We start from the raw sequence: 15,380 nt of genomic DNA, 5'->3' as shown, positions 1-15,380 counted from the left end.
GGTTAGACGACTGGATACAGATTCTTATGATTAAGCACTGACTACATTCTGGAGTCTTGAAAAAGATAAGGATGTAAGGATGAGAGCTAGTTTGGTGAAGTGGTTATGAGCAAGGACTCTAATCTGGGAGAACTAGACTAGATCAATAAATTGATAAGAATTTTTATTCTTGACTTCCGGTCTGTGTTCCGCCGACATCGGAGGGCTCCTGGGAGGGCTCCCAAGGAACCCCCGAGCCTCCCGGACCTAGCGGGAGAACTGGCAATGGGCTCCGTCTCCCACAAGCCTCCCCAGAGGGAGACTTGTGCAGGGGGCTTGATTTGGGGACTCTCAGGCACGGGAGTGCCTGAGCAGACCCCTCATCGCCCCGAAGCAAGGTGCAGAGAAGCAGCGCTCATGGCAGCCATTTGAGCGTGGAGGCGAGAGCGACCGATGTCTGGAGCTAGACTCCGATCAGAGAATCTTCAGCTATCAATACTGCACCGTGGGTGCATTCCGATGGGGAATTTGAGCCGGTTTGAAACGGAGTACTTAGGTGTGATCATACTCACAACATCTGCCTCCCGTCCCTAACCGTGCCCAACCGTCGCAAACGCCCCTTAAACCGGTGTAGTTTGCTACCAGGTCCCCAAGTGGTGTTTTCCTGAGTGCTCCGGTTCTAGCCACCTTTTCCCCATCTGATCGCTCTCCGCCGGTGTAGAGCCTCTTCCGTTCGGAAGCCCGAGGCTTCCCCTTTTCATCCTCCACTTTTTAAAAATCGTAGGCGATGTGCGCTTGGTTGAAGCTTCACCCCGGCGTTAATAAAAGCAAACTTTAAACCAGGCACGTCCAACGTCGAACAGGTAGTGATCTATTTTTTCCAGCCAAAAGTGCTGGTGATCTACCACCATGAAAATAAAGTTTCAAATTAATTTCAAATTAGATTTTAACCCACTAAAGTTGGGTCCCACCGCCCTCCCCCATTTGGTCCAAAACTGTCACTGTCCCAAAGTATTAAAGATCAAGAGGAACTGAAGACCTCTGAATGATGCCAAAACCACACATGCAAAGTTCTAAAAGTAAAAATAAGAATTCATCATACTGGCACCAACAATCAAATACCACCAAACAATCATCCAAAAAACCCAAACACCTGTCCAGCAAACCAGGAGACCAAGTGGGGCTGGTGATCTACCTCTGATCCCTCCGCGATCTACTGGTAGATCATGATCTACCTGTTGGGCATACCTGCTTTAAACGGTGCCCAGTTTCAGCCCTCAGATGAGTCTGGGACCTCACCGAGGCCAGTTTCGATGTCAGAATTTAAAGGGAAGTCTTCGCTTCAGGGCATGCTTTTCGGGCTACGGTGTTGTGTGCATGCGCGAAGATCTCAATTATATGAAAGATTGCCTATGCGCATGCGCAAACTGTGTAGAAATTTTTTAAAACCCGCCGACGCACGCTGCTGAGCGTCTGAAGTGTGGACGCTGGGGAGCGATGTGCTGCGTAGTGAGAGGTGAGTGTGATCGCGCTTCCCCCGGATCAAATTCATCCAGTTGGAACCGGAGCGGTTTACACCACTCCCATCCCGCCGTCTGACCACACCCCATGAGTACTTGACAGCCAAACTTAACTTAGTTTTTGGTTCTTTTGAGTGAGGGAGAAGTGCCCTATTTAAACTTTAAAGTCCTGGGAAACAAGACCCCCCCCTTGCGCTGCCTGGAACTGCTGGCCGGGCATGAGCTTATACACTCTAAGGAAAAGATGGATACTCTGCTTTTACATTAACTCGAGACTGTGAACTTGCAAGGAAACTGGGCATACTTCTCCCTTCTATAGATATCTTGCCCTCTCCATCTAAGAACTCTTTAAGAGAGATATCTAAGAGTCTTTTGGGATTGTTAAAATTTGGATGTCTAAGAAGAGTGCAGCCCGATTTCTGCCAAGCTTGCTGTGAAAATCATTATTATTTTTTTACTTTGGGGCTTTTGGTATTGATTGGAATTCTTATAAAAGGGGGGGAATTGGTCAAACCTTGAGTGACTTAGCTTGGAAAGGGAAATCCAAGACTTGGGAAATACCCACCCCCCCCCCCGGTGTGAGATATAGTTTTGGCTTGTCTTTTCTTTTTCCCCCTCTCCTCTGGATTTAAACTTTTGCACTCTGCTGGAATTATAAATGAAATCTTTGGCAGCATAACTAACATTATAGTGGATGTACAATTTTTGGGTTACCCCAGTGGATTTATAAATGATTTTTGGGTTTTTCTTGTGGGCTGTCTTTTTTGGACTTATTTATGATGGATTACTTGTGCAGATCCCTTTGTATGGTGGATTTATAAATCTTCACTACCTTTTTGGCTTGCATTTTGTACCTTCTGGACTTATAAAGGATACCCTTGTGGAGATATATCACACCATCTCTTTTACTACTGGCTAAGAACTTTTGAAGATTGGTAAGACTGAAAACTAACTTTGTCTTGTCAATGGGATAGAGGTAAAGGTAAAGGTTCCCTTGCTCGAAAGCCAGTCGAATCCGACTCTAGGGTTGCGGTGCTCATCTCCATTTCAAAGCCGAAGAGCCAGCGCTGTCTGAAGACGTTTCCGTGGTCATGTGGCCGGCATGACTAAACACCAAGGTGCACGGAACGCTGTTACCTTCCCACCGAAGTGGGACCTATTTATCTACTTGCAATTTCTTGCTTTTGAACTGCTAGGTTGGCAGGAGCTGGAACTAGAGACGGGAGCTCACTCCGTCATGCGGCACCCTCGGGTCTCGAACTGCTGAAATACCGACCTTCCACAGCCTGCAGTTCAGCGTCTTAACCCCTTGAGCCACCCCAAAGCTTTAACTACAACTTTAACCCTTAAGAAGGAACATTTTAAACATGGGATATATGTAATGGAGGCTCCTTGTTCCAGTTAAAAGACAGAAACGTAATGGCTGGTTTGCCTTCTCATCCATCATTCTAACTGTTGAGAGAAAAGAGAACGGTGACCTTGTTGATACTGAATGAACTGGAAAGCATTTGTACTGTATTGTTTGGGAACATTAAGAACATTCTGTAATAACTAGTAGTGGAATATATTGTTCTGGCTTTACAGCAAGGTGGGGGGGCCGTGGAGGTGTTTGGCGATTATAACTGAGTCATGTCTTCTGGCTCAGGTAGGCCCTTCCCAAATATAGCTAACTCAGTGGCCACAAACCTAGCCAAGTTGTCAGGGCAGGAGGTGCAAAGTCTCATTAAAGAAGTGGTAGCCAATGCAATAGAATCTGCCATTCCTCAGGCTGTTAATTCTGCTGTTAATAATGCCATTCCCCAAGTGGTTAATGATGCTGTAAACAATGCAATTCCATTAGCTGTGGAGCCACTACAGGCCAAATTTGATGCTTTGACTTTACCAGGTTACTTCGCAAACTGAAGATTTTAAACAACAGATTTCGGAGAACACCCAACAGGTTGCCAGACTGAAACAAACTGCCATCCAAGTTCAGGGCAAATCAGAGGAGGCAGATTTAAAAATACTGGAAATGAAGACCAGACAAGACTCCCTGGAGGACTCTGTGATGAAGCTTGAACTAGAGAGAGCAGCTTATGTGCTGAGATGCTAACAAAACTACTGAGGCAGACTCAGCCTGGGTTCTGTAAGGGAAGATCTTGTCTCACTAACCTGTTAGTGTTCTTTGAGGGGGTGAACAAACATGTGGACAAGGGGGACCCAATAGATGTTGTTTACCTTGACTTCCAGAAAGCTTTTGATAAAGTTCCTCATCAAAGGCTCCTAAGTAAGCTCCATAGTCAAGGGATAAAAGGGCAAGTCCTCTTGTGGATCAAAAACTGGCTGATTAATAGGAAACAGAAAGAGTATAAATGGGAAATTTTCTCAGTGGAGGGTGGTAAGCAGTGGGGTACCGCAGGGATCAGTACTCAGTCCGATGCTTTTTAACTTGTTTATTAATGATTTGGAATTGGGAGTAAGCAGTGAAGTGGCTAAGTTTGCAGATGACACGAAGTTGTTCAGGGTGGTGAGAACCAGGGAGGATTGTGAGACACTACAAAGGGATCTGTCAAGGATAGGTGAGTGGGCGTCAACGTGGCAAATGGGTTCAATGTGGCCAAGTGCAAAGTGATGCACATTCATAAAGACTTGAAAAGTCTAATTGAAACCTTTTATCAAAGCTTATACCAGCAGGGGAACATTAATCAAGATCAGATTAGAGAATTTCTAAAAAAAAATAGTAAGAGAATTTACAGAAAAACAGAGGAAAATGCTAAATGAGCCAATTTCCTTTTCCGAGGTAACTGAAGCAATTAAAAACCAGAAGAAAAAGAAGGGGGGGGTCAACAGTGGGAGGGCTTCTAATGTCCTGGCCCCACTGGTAGACCTCCTGATGGCACTGGTATTTCTGGGCACTGTGTGACACAGAGTGTCGGACTGGATTGGCCTTTGGCCTGATCCAACATTGGCGTCTCTTATGTTCTTATAAGACACCAGGACTGGATGGATTTCCTGTGGAGTTTTATTAGGCATTTGAAGATTAAATTGCCCTTCCATTGAAACTAACAATACAAAACATAGCTGAAGAAGGAAATTACCAGAGACTTGGAATCAGGCATTGATTATACTAATACATAAACTGGATACTGACGAGAAGAAAATTCAAAATTATAGACCAATTTCTCTACTTAATGTGGACTATAAGATCTATGCATCTATATTAGCAAATAGGTTGCTGATCCAGACAATACATCAAGCTCAATCAAGAAACAAAAAAGAAATAATGTGAGAACAATTTTGAATGTACTCAAATATTTTGAAGCACATTCTGAAAAACAATTGGCATTGATTTTTCTTGACGCAGAGAAGGCTTTTGACAATCTTACCTGGTCTTTCATGTTGGAACACTTGTTGACATGGAATTGTGGTGAATATTTTTATACAATGGTTAAAGCAATATAGACAAAACAATCTACTAAAATTATGATAAACGGGGATCTTTCACAAAATATAGAAGCTGAAAAAGGAACCCACTATCTCCTGTTTTATTCATCTTTGCCCTGGAGGCACTTTGCGACATGGTAAGCAGACAAAATGCTATTAGAGGACTTAAACTTAAAGGGGAAGAATACAAACTCCAAGCATTTGCAGATGATTTGGTCTTTGTATTGGAAGACCCACAAGCAACAATTAATCAACTTTTTAAATATAATAACAAGAATATGGGCAATATGCAGGGGTAAAAGTTAATTTTAAGAAAACTGATATTTTAACAAAAAATGCACTAAGGTCCCTGCCACACAGGGGGGAAAAAGGACGGGCAAAGTGCGGCTTTTGAAAGCTGCACCAAAATAGAGATGCGGTGGTGGAATCATACAGATCCCGTGAGCCGCCGCGCAATCGCTCCCCGGCACAATCAGATGCCGGGGAGACTGGGGAGAAAGCAACAGGAGGCTGCCGAACTGTGCGTGTGTGAGCATGTGCACTTCGGCCAGGAGCGCTTGCCCCGGCCGTTCCGGTAAGACGTCCTCTGGAGGTGGTGTATTTTTGATGCGGGTTTTTGTCCAGAAGGGTCAGATCGGGGACGGATGCGCAACATTTCCTAGATGTTGCGGTGGGATCACGCCTGTTTGCTGCGCCCCCAATCCGTCCCTCTCCCGGCACAAAACCTTTTGTGTGACCGGGGCCCTTGAAGCAAATCCAAATAATACAGGAATCCTCGGGGATTGAAGTACAGAAGACAATAAATATTTAGGTATAAATTTAACCAATAGGTGGAGCTCTTTATTCAAAGGGAACTATACAAACTTTTAGCTGCAGTTAAGAAAGATTTAGAAAATTGGGAACATCTACAGTTATATTTCATGGGAAGAATAACTGTAGTGAAGATGAATATATTACCAAGGCGTATTTTTTATTTCAAACAATACCAATTATAAAAAACCAACAGTATTTTAAAGAAATAGACAAACTGGTGAGACAATCTATCTGGCAAGGGAAAAGGCCTAGAATTAAGATGAAATTCCTGCAAGACTCAAAAGAAAAAGGAGGTTTTGCGTTACCAGACTGGCAATTATATTATAAAGCAGCGGCCTTGGCCTGGATGAAAGATTGGATCACATTAGAAAATTCAAGGTTATTAAAGCTTGAAGGACATGATTTACAGCTAGAGTGGATTGCCTTTGTCTGGTATGGGAAAAGTTGTATTCACATGTATTTCAATCAACATGTTGTAAGAGCAGCATTATTGAAATCATGGGAAGAGGTAAAAAGACTATGTTATACCAAAATCCCCAAATGGGTATCACCATTAGAAGCCTTTATAAACCCTGTGACATTTACAAAAGATCTACTTTGGACATATGAAGATTTGTTAAATAGTCAAAATAAAATACTTAATCAAGATGAGCTTAAGAAAAAGGTATATGCCGAATGGCCAACAACGAACTATGAGTTGGGTTGAAGCGAGCATGAAGATATAAAAAGAAACTGCCCCCCCCCCCAAAGAGCGACAGGAAAGCGAGCAGGGGAGGGATCCCTCCCAAACACATAAATGAAACACGGAAGGAAAGAGGGGGGAGCGGAAAAATAAGCGATTAAAACTGATTTAAGAGACTTACCAGAGCGCAGAAAAGTGTTTGGGCGAAGATCAGAGACTTTAGCAACTTCTTTGAAAATTAAACAAGTCCAAAAAGATGGCGGGGAAGAAACAGGAGAAAGAGAAGCTGTTGAAATCGAAACTAGGGACCAATCCTCGAACGGATGAGGTCACTGAGCTCTCAAAACTCTTAGCTGACTCCCTGCGCCCCCTGCTGGATGAGATCACTGGCATTAAACAACAACTGTCAGTAATTGGGCAGAGTCTCGCAGCGCAGCAGATGCAACTGACCCAAGCCTTAAAAACAACAGAGCAAATGGGAGAGAAGGTGGAGGAAATGGACGTCACTACTAAAAAAGTTAAGAAAAAGATGCAAAAGCTGGAAATGAAGCAAGCTACAGAAGAGACAAAACTCTTACAGCTACAAATGGATAAAGCAAATTTGGTCCTTTGGTTCCAAGGGGTCCCGGAATTTAGAGGAGAGAATCTGAAGCAACGGTTGAGTAAAGCAATAGCCCCGATGACAGATTTAACAGCGGAGTATCTTTGCAGCGAGATGGATGTGGTCTACAGATCTTATTAATCATACATCAAGAAAAATAATCTGCCTGGGAAAATAGTGGTCAGATTCTCGAAGAGATGCTATTTTGAAAGCAACTTTGGGAACACCCTTGAAAAGTGGGGACAATAATATCGGGATTTTAAAAGACATTCCATTTGATATAAGACAGAGGAGAAAGAACTATAAAGAATTAATCCTTTTCTTACAAACAATTTCTATCAGTTACAGATGGGTAATCCCAGAAGGCGTCGTTTTCAAACTCCACGATTAAAAAAAAAAGATTGACTCTGTTTTCAAAGCACAGGAATTTCTGCGAACACAGCTTGGGGAACCAGACGAGGGCAAAGGGGAGGAAGAAGAAAGCAAATCTGATGGCGAGTTGGGCTCGGGGACTTCGGACGAGGACTCCCCTTCAGAAAAGGGGGTGGCTGCCTCCAAAGGCCTATATAAACTAGGATTAGAAAAGATAAGAACAAATAAGAGCTGAAGGACTCTGATGTGTGCCTGAAAAAATGTTGAAATAACTTGGGGATGCTCTGGGGATCTCGATAAACAGTTAAAGGGATGGTAAAATAATAATAATAATCTAGCATAACTGACTAAATTCATTGTATTATTGATTGTTTTTTTAAAATAGCATGATGATAAGCTGAGATATTGATCTCCTACTCTTGGGTTTTTAGTTAGTTGTGGGTTTCTCTTCTGTTTCCCCTAGTTGTAGTTCCCTTCCCTATATTTTCTGTTGTAGTTTTGTAGTATGCAAAAAAAACAATAAAAACCTCCCCCTAGGGGGATTGAGGGGGAAAAAAAAGGGAAAAGCACGATTAGATTCCAGATACGCTAAAGATCAAGTAACTGGATTTTATGATACACCCTAGACCCTGATAAAATTGTCAGAAACAGATGGGAAATATATAAAAGTTGATTTATTCTTTGTTATTAGTTATGAACATGCAAGACAAGGTTGTAAAGGAATCAATGATTAAGTGGGCACAAAATTTAGGCCACAATATACAACTGGAGGAATGATCCAGGGTGTGGAAGGTAAATATGAAATTTACAAAAGCTGCTTCATATAAAGAAAATGTATATAAAATGCTTTATAGATGGTATATGACTCCTGAGAACCTTGCTAAATGGTACTCAAATATGTCAAATTTATGTTGGAAATGTAAAAACAAAACTGCTAGGATACTTTATGCACAATACTGGAAAAAAGAAAAACACCCACGAAAGAAGAAATAATATATAAAGAAGCAGCAGAAATGGACGAAATAACTACACAGTTACAAGAGAAAAAAGAAGGAACTTTTGAAAATAACTGGTTGAGACTATATAGATGGATAGAGGATGATACTCAGAAATCCTGAAATTAATTTAAAAAGTAGATACTATCTCTTAAAATTGACCGTGTAATTAGGTATAGGTGTATAAAATAAGATTAATTCCAATTTTCTTATGTTAACTAGGGACAAAGTATAAGCTCCAATGTTGTAATACTAGTAGTTTTTGTTATTCTTGTTGTTGTCTGTTCTTTGTAGTATCCTTCTTTCTTTTCTGGAAACAATTTAAAAAAAAAATCCTTCAATTGATTTCCTTCCCCATTTATGAATGAAAACTTTCCCTTTCTTTCTCTCTCTCTCGCAAAAGATGCTAGAAGTACAAGAGAGACTTTGGTGGAGACATCCAATGGCCTTGCATCCAAAGAAAGACTGCAGAGTTCCCCAAGAGGATCCCAACAGCGTATTTCCTTCCCAAATGAGCTGGCTGAGAGTGAGTATCCTTCACGGTTCTGTCAAGGGAACAGGCAAGGAATAGCCATAGGGGATTTCTGATTCACTTCTGAGAAACATTTGGTTTGGGACAATCATATAACCCGCTGGGTAAGGAGGGAGGGAGGGAGGCCTTCTGGGGGCCTGAAATCTGGAGCCTCCAAAGTTGCTCCAGGGCAGTAGCTCAGCTGTGGCCCTTGAGGGGTGAGGTATCCTTAAATACTAGATATACTGTGGAAGAGTAAAAAGGTGGTGAAGATTAGCCAAGCTGGATGAAGCCAAAGGGGTGTCAATCCTTTCCTTCTGCAGTCACATCTGCCTTTGGACTTTACCAACCCTCCCAGGTGCTAACAGGATCTTTCTATTTATTCCAGCAGAGGATGATCAGGGGAACGAGGATGGTGAGGAACTTCATCAACAAATGCCAGATACAGTTAAAAAGGAAGACCTGAAAGAAAACATCAGGAATCGAGGCAGACCTAAGAGAAAGAAAGGTGGCCGTATGGTTGAGAAGAGAGATAGAAAACAGTGTAATGTACGTTTTCCAAAGGACAGGATAATGAAGCAAAGTAAATCCATTCAGTGTGGAAAACACTTCAGATCACAGGTCCTTGTGTACCCAAGAATACACGGAGGCGAGAAACCTTTTGAATGCTCAGTGTGTGGAAAGAGATTCAGTCAGAGTGGCCAGCTTCAACTTCACAGAAGAACCCACACAGTAGAGAAATCTTTTGAGTGCTCACAGTGTGGAAAGAAATTCAGCTGGAGCTCTGCTCTTCAGTTGCACCGAAGAACCCACACAGGGGAGAAACCTTTTGAATGCTCAGAGTGTGGAAAGAGGTTCAGTCACAGTAGCAATCTTAAACAACATCAGAGAACCCACACAGGGGAGAAACCTTTTGAATGCTTAGAGTGCGGAAAGAGATTCAGTATGAGTGGCATACTTCAAAAGCATCAGAGAACCCACAAAAAGGAGATGCCTTTTGAATGCTCAGTGTGTGGGAAAAGATTCAGGTTAAGTGACCATTTTCGAAGGCATCTCACAACTCACACAAGGGAGAAACCTTTGGAATGCTCAGAGTGTGGAAAGAGATTCAGTAAGAGTAGCAATCTCCAGCTGCACCAAAGAACCCACACGGGGGAGAAACCTTTTCAATGTGCAGTGTGTGGAAAGAAATTCACTGTGAGGGGGAATCTGCAAAAGCATCAGAGAACCCATACAGGGGACAAACCTTTCGAATGCTCAGAGTGTGGAAAGAGATTCAGTAAGAGTAGCAATCTCCAGCTGCACCAAAGAACCCACACGGGGGAGAAACCTTTTCAATGCTTAGAGTGCGGAAAGAAATTCAGTAGCAGTGGCAGTCTTCAACTTCATCAAAGAACTCACACAGGAGAGAAACCTTTTGAATGTTCAGAGTGTGGAAAGAAATTCATTAACAGTAGCAATCTTCAACGTCATAAAAGAACCCACACAGGGGAGAAACCTTTTGAATGCTTAGAGTGCGGAAAGAAATTCAGTAGCAGAGCTGCTCTGCAGCCGCACCAAAGAACCCACACAGGGGAGAAACCTTTTGAATGCTCAGAGTGTGGAACGAGATTCAGGTTGAGTGGCCATCTTCGAAAGCATCAGAGAACCCACAACGAGGAGAAACCTTTTGAATGCTCAGAGTGTGGAAATAGATTCAGGCTGAGTGGCCATCTTCAAAAGCATCTGACAACTCACACAGGGGGGAAAACTTTTGAATGCTCAGAGTGTGGAAAGAGATTCAGTAAGAGTAGCAATTTTCAGATGCACCAAAGAACCCACACAGGGGAGAAACCTTTTGAATGCTCAGTGTGTGGAAAGAGATTCAGTAGCAATGGCAGTCTTCAACTACATCAAAGAACCCACACAGGGGAGAAACCTTTTGAATGCTCAGAGTGTGGAAAGAGATTCAGTTGCAGTGGCAGTCTTCAGAAGCACCAAAGAACCCACACAGCGGAGAAACCTTTTGAATGCTCAGAATGTGGAAAGAGATTCAATCTGAGGTGGAATCTTCAAAAGCATCACAGAACTCACACAGGGGAGAAACCCTTTGAATGCTCAGAGTGTGGAAAGAGATTCAGTGACAGTGGGACTCTTCGGAAGCATGAAAGAACCCACACAGGGGAGAAACCTTTTAAATGCTCAGATTGTGGAAAGAGATTCAGTCAGAGTTGCACTCTTCAACTTCATCAAAGAACCCACACAGGGGAGAAACCTTTTGAATGTTCAGAGTGTGGAAAGAGATTCAGTCAGAGCGGCAATCTTCAACTGCATCAAAGAACCCACACAGGGGAGAAACCTTTTGAATGCTTAGAGTGCGGAAAGAAATTCAGTAGCAGTGCTGCTCTTCAGCCGCACCAAAGAACCCACACAGGGGAGAAACCTTTTGAATGCTCAGAGTGTGGAAAGAGATTCAGTATGAGTGGCCATCTTCGAAAGCATCAGAGAACCCACAAAGAGGAGAAACCTTTTGAATCCTCATAGTGTGGAAATAGATTCAGGTTGAATGGCTATCTTCGAAAGCATCTGACAACTCACATGGGGGAAACCTTTTGAATGCTCAGAGTGTGGAAAGAGATTCAGTCCCAGTGGCCATCTTCAACAGCACGAAAGAACCCACATAAGGGAGAAAACTTTTGAATGCTCAGTGTGTGGAAAGAGATTCAATGTGAGGTGTAATCTTCAAAAGCATCAGAGAACTCACACAGGGGAGAAACCCTTTGAGTGCTCAGTGTGACAATGGTGAGTGGACAAAATAAAATGTGAAATATATCTGGGGGGAAAACAGATTAAAAAAAAATAAAAACCAAAATGATCTGTAGCTTTAAGAAACAGATGTACTCAATGGCTGTTGCTAGTCAACCTCATAACATGCTCAAGGTAACCAATAGAAGAGATTAGATTTACACCCCGCCCTTCACTACCCAAAGGTGTCTCAGAGCGGCTTACAAACTCCTTTCCCTTCCCCCTCCCCACAACAGACACCCTGTGAGGTAGGTGGGGCTGAAAGAGCTCTGACAGAAACTGCTCTTTTTCAAGAACAGCTCTTATCAGAACTACAGCTTGCCCAAGGTCATCCAGCCAGGTGCAAGTGGAGGAGTGGAGAATCAAACCTGGTTCTCCCAGATTAGAGTTCGCGCACGCACATAACCACTACACCAAACTGGCTTGTTCTTTCTTTGAAGACATGAATAAACAAATATCAACATTTATTTGGCAAGGGAAAAAGCCAAGAATTACGTTGAAAGCATTACAAGACTTTGAAGAAGATGCGGGCTTTGCTCTACCAGACTGGAAGATATATGATAGAGCGGCCTGCCTGGTATGGATGAGAGATTGGATTCTATTGGATAATCAGACTTTTAGCTCCAGAGGGACATGATTTAAAGTCAGGGTGGCAGAATTTATAGGTATGAAGCTCTTTTAGATGATAAACGTGTCCGGACACCCGCCAGGACTCCCGGTGGGGCAAACGGGAGACAAAGGCTGGGGTGCACAAACACCCCGTGCCAGGCAGTACTTCCCCCCCTCACGTGCCTGGAGCCACGGTGACACCAGAGGGACTGGCAGCGGTGGCAGCAGGGCAGTGGCTGGGAGACCGGAGGAGAAGGAGGCCCAGACCTGCAGCTCCGGGAAGGAGCTGTTGGGCCGGGGCACAGCAGCAGCCAAGGGCAGGCTCGCACCCAGGAGCACCAGAAGCCATGGGGGTGCGGTGAGGAGCCAGAGGCAGCTGGCTGGCATGGCAAGGAGTCACAGTTGATGGCTGGGCGGGAGGAGGAAGTGCCAGGGAATGGCAGGGTAGGTCCAGCGGTGTGCTCGACAGGCGTGCAGGGAAGGGTGGGGATGGATGAGGGTGGAGCCACATCATTCCCTTTTGAAGGGAGGTGGGGCTAACCGGTGGGGGTGGCTTGGGAGCGAGGAGGGTTATAAAAAGAACAGGAGAGGGCCAGTGAGGAGGAGAAGAAGAGCAGAGACAAGGGAAGAGAGAGAGAGATGAAGAGAGCAGAGACTGAGGGGGCTGGGAGGTGAAGTGACCTTCCCCAAATGACCCCTAGGCTGAGGCCCCTTTTCTCCTGATCCCTTTTGTGACCTCCGTCCTCCCACGCCCTCCCTGCACACCCCCAAGTCCCATCAACCAGCTGCCCCGCCCGTCGACGCGACAGAAGGATGTAGAATTGCGGCAGCACCATGGCAACAGGAGGACTCCCGGCTAGGGTCACCGAGCGCCATGACAAAAGGACTTTTAAAAACAAAGGAAGAATTAATAAAACAAGGGATTACTATGGTTTGGTGGATAAAGGCTCACACTGAATCTAGATGTGCTAAAGATAAAAAAGTTGGGTTTTATTCTGAACAAAGTATTTGAGAAGTTGTTGTGTACATCTAATGACAAGTTGATTCAGAAAATGTATATATTTTTAATGAAAATGGAAGATGAAGTGGTCAAAGAGTATGGTGAAATGGATGCAACATTTGGGTTATAATGCTGATCTTACACAGTGAAGTGTGGAAAGTGAATGTGAAAATAAATCCATGGCATTTAAAGAGAATCTGTGGCTGCGGTCACACGGAACATTAGCCATGCGAGTCAGACGGAAGACATGCGGGTTTTCCAGGCGCGATCTCACCGGCACATCTGGGAAGTGTAGCACTCCCGTGGCTCAAACGAGGCTTCCTGCCGAAACCACGCGGCAAAAAACTAGTACCTCCGAGGTACTAGTTTACGGAAACCGCGGGGCAAGGGCGGGCGTCTGATCGCGTTTCCGGTGGCATCCGGCGCCCGCCCATGTTCCCTGGCGAAAAAGTTTTTTTTTTCTTCATGTCTTTGTGGATGCGCAAAAGCACACAACGGAGCATGCGCAGTCATGGTGTAAACAAAAAAAACCTTCCTGTTTGCCGCACCGCGCACTTCGTTTTTGCGCGCCGGGATTGTCCTGCCATCGGCACCTCTCCTTTCCCACGGAACCTCCACAGTACCTCCACGGGAGGTCTGATCAGGTAACCGCGCCTTAGTTTGCCCCGGGGCAAACTGCCACACTTCCCCCCCGCAGTTTCCTGCCCGTGTGACCGGGACCTTCATAAGATATTCTACAGGTCGTATTTAACACCAGACAGATTAGCTAAAATGTATAAAAATATGTCAAATAATTGTTAGAAGTGTAAAAAAACATGTGGGTAGGTTTTACCATACCTGGTGAACACGTGATATAATGTGCAAGTTTTGGGTTATGGTACATACATTTATACAAATAGTTTTGCAGATCTCAGTACCTTTTTGACCAGAATTGTTTTTATTGAACTGTATACCAGAAAACTTCCACAAAAATCAAACATACTTTATAATCCAAGTAGTAACTGCAGCTAGAATTTCATCTGCAACTTAAAGGAAACTTCCATCAATGCCTTCTGAACATGACGTAAAACTGACGATTATGGAAAGTGCGGAAATGAACAAGTTGACCTCGATGTTAAAAGGGCAAATGGAAGAAGACTTTGCTGGACTAAGGACTCCATTATATAATTGGATAAGAGAGAGAATACAAAGACATGAATTTCTAAATATTGTAATATTAAGAAGCTTTCATGAACTTTTAAACCTCATAGCCTATTTGTGTATAACATGAAACAATGAGTAGAGGAAAGTTACATGCAGAAAATTATTACTTATTTCCCCCCCTACCCCTTACCTTACCCTGCATATCTAAAAAACTTAATAAAAACCTATTTAAAAACACACAAAATATCCCCTCTTGCAACCAAGAAACAACACAGGTTAACAACATGGATACTGGTCCATTTCCACAACACAGGGTGTTGTTAGGGAGGGAGGGGGAGGGGGTTGACTCCTTAGGGCTTATCAAGTTGTTGTGTTAGGGGACATCTCTTCCTTTCAACCCGAATTAATACCACTGCCAGAATGCTTTTGCTTTCCAACTGGCGAAACCCTCCCAAGAGCTCACAGCAGGCTGGACCGGGGAGGGATTCGCGTTCAGAAATGCCTCTCTAGAACTGCTTGACAGATAAAAATGTTTGTGAATTAAGGATCCTGGCTGGTCACACTATGGTCATGCCAACAGAAGAGAGGCTGTAGATCTCTGTTACCCTCAACTTGTATATTCCTTCATAGGATTTGGGAAAGGAACTGTTTCCCCCAGTTTTGAGGATGTCAGCTGTAGGAAAGAGTCACCCTTCCATGGATCCTCTGAGGAACATGAAAGTCAGATCTGTGCCTCAGACTCTTACCGCACACTGAGCATTGATGAGGTTCCTCCCCTGGGGGAGGGACTCCTCCAAACTAAAAAACAGACCAGCTGACTCTTCAACCAGCAGAGTCCATGGCCCACCCTTGAAGTGCTTTCTGTTGTGGCACCCGGTGCCCCCAAGGAGTCTACTTGCCCTCAGAATGGGGTGGGGGGAAGGTCTTCTCACAACCATGTCCTCTTTC

The 15,380-nt window shown here is 44.0% G+C and overlaps 1 pseudogene; it reads left to right on the top strand.

Moving 5' to 3' along the window:
* Positions 1 to 11,837, top strand: part of LOC107116083 — a 16,953-nt pseudogene extending 5,116 nt beyond the window's left edge.
* The last annotated feature ends 3,543 nt before the right edge of the window (positions 11,838 to 15,380 follow it).

Source organism: Gekko japonicus, unplaced genomic scaffold (assembly GCF_001447785.1).
Source record: "Gekko japonicus isolate JY-2015 unplaced genomic scaffold, Gekko_japonicus_V1.1 scaffold6333, whole genome shotgun sequence".
Lineage (NCBI taxonomy): Eukaryota > Metazoa > Chordata > Lepidosauria > Squamata > Gekkonidae > Gekko > Gekko japonicus.
The sequence above is the reverse complement of the archived record's forward strand: the minus strand, read 5'-3'. Positions and strand labels throughout refer to the sequence as shown.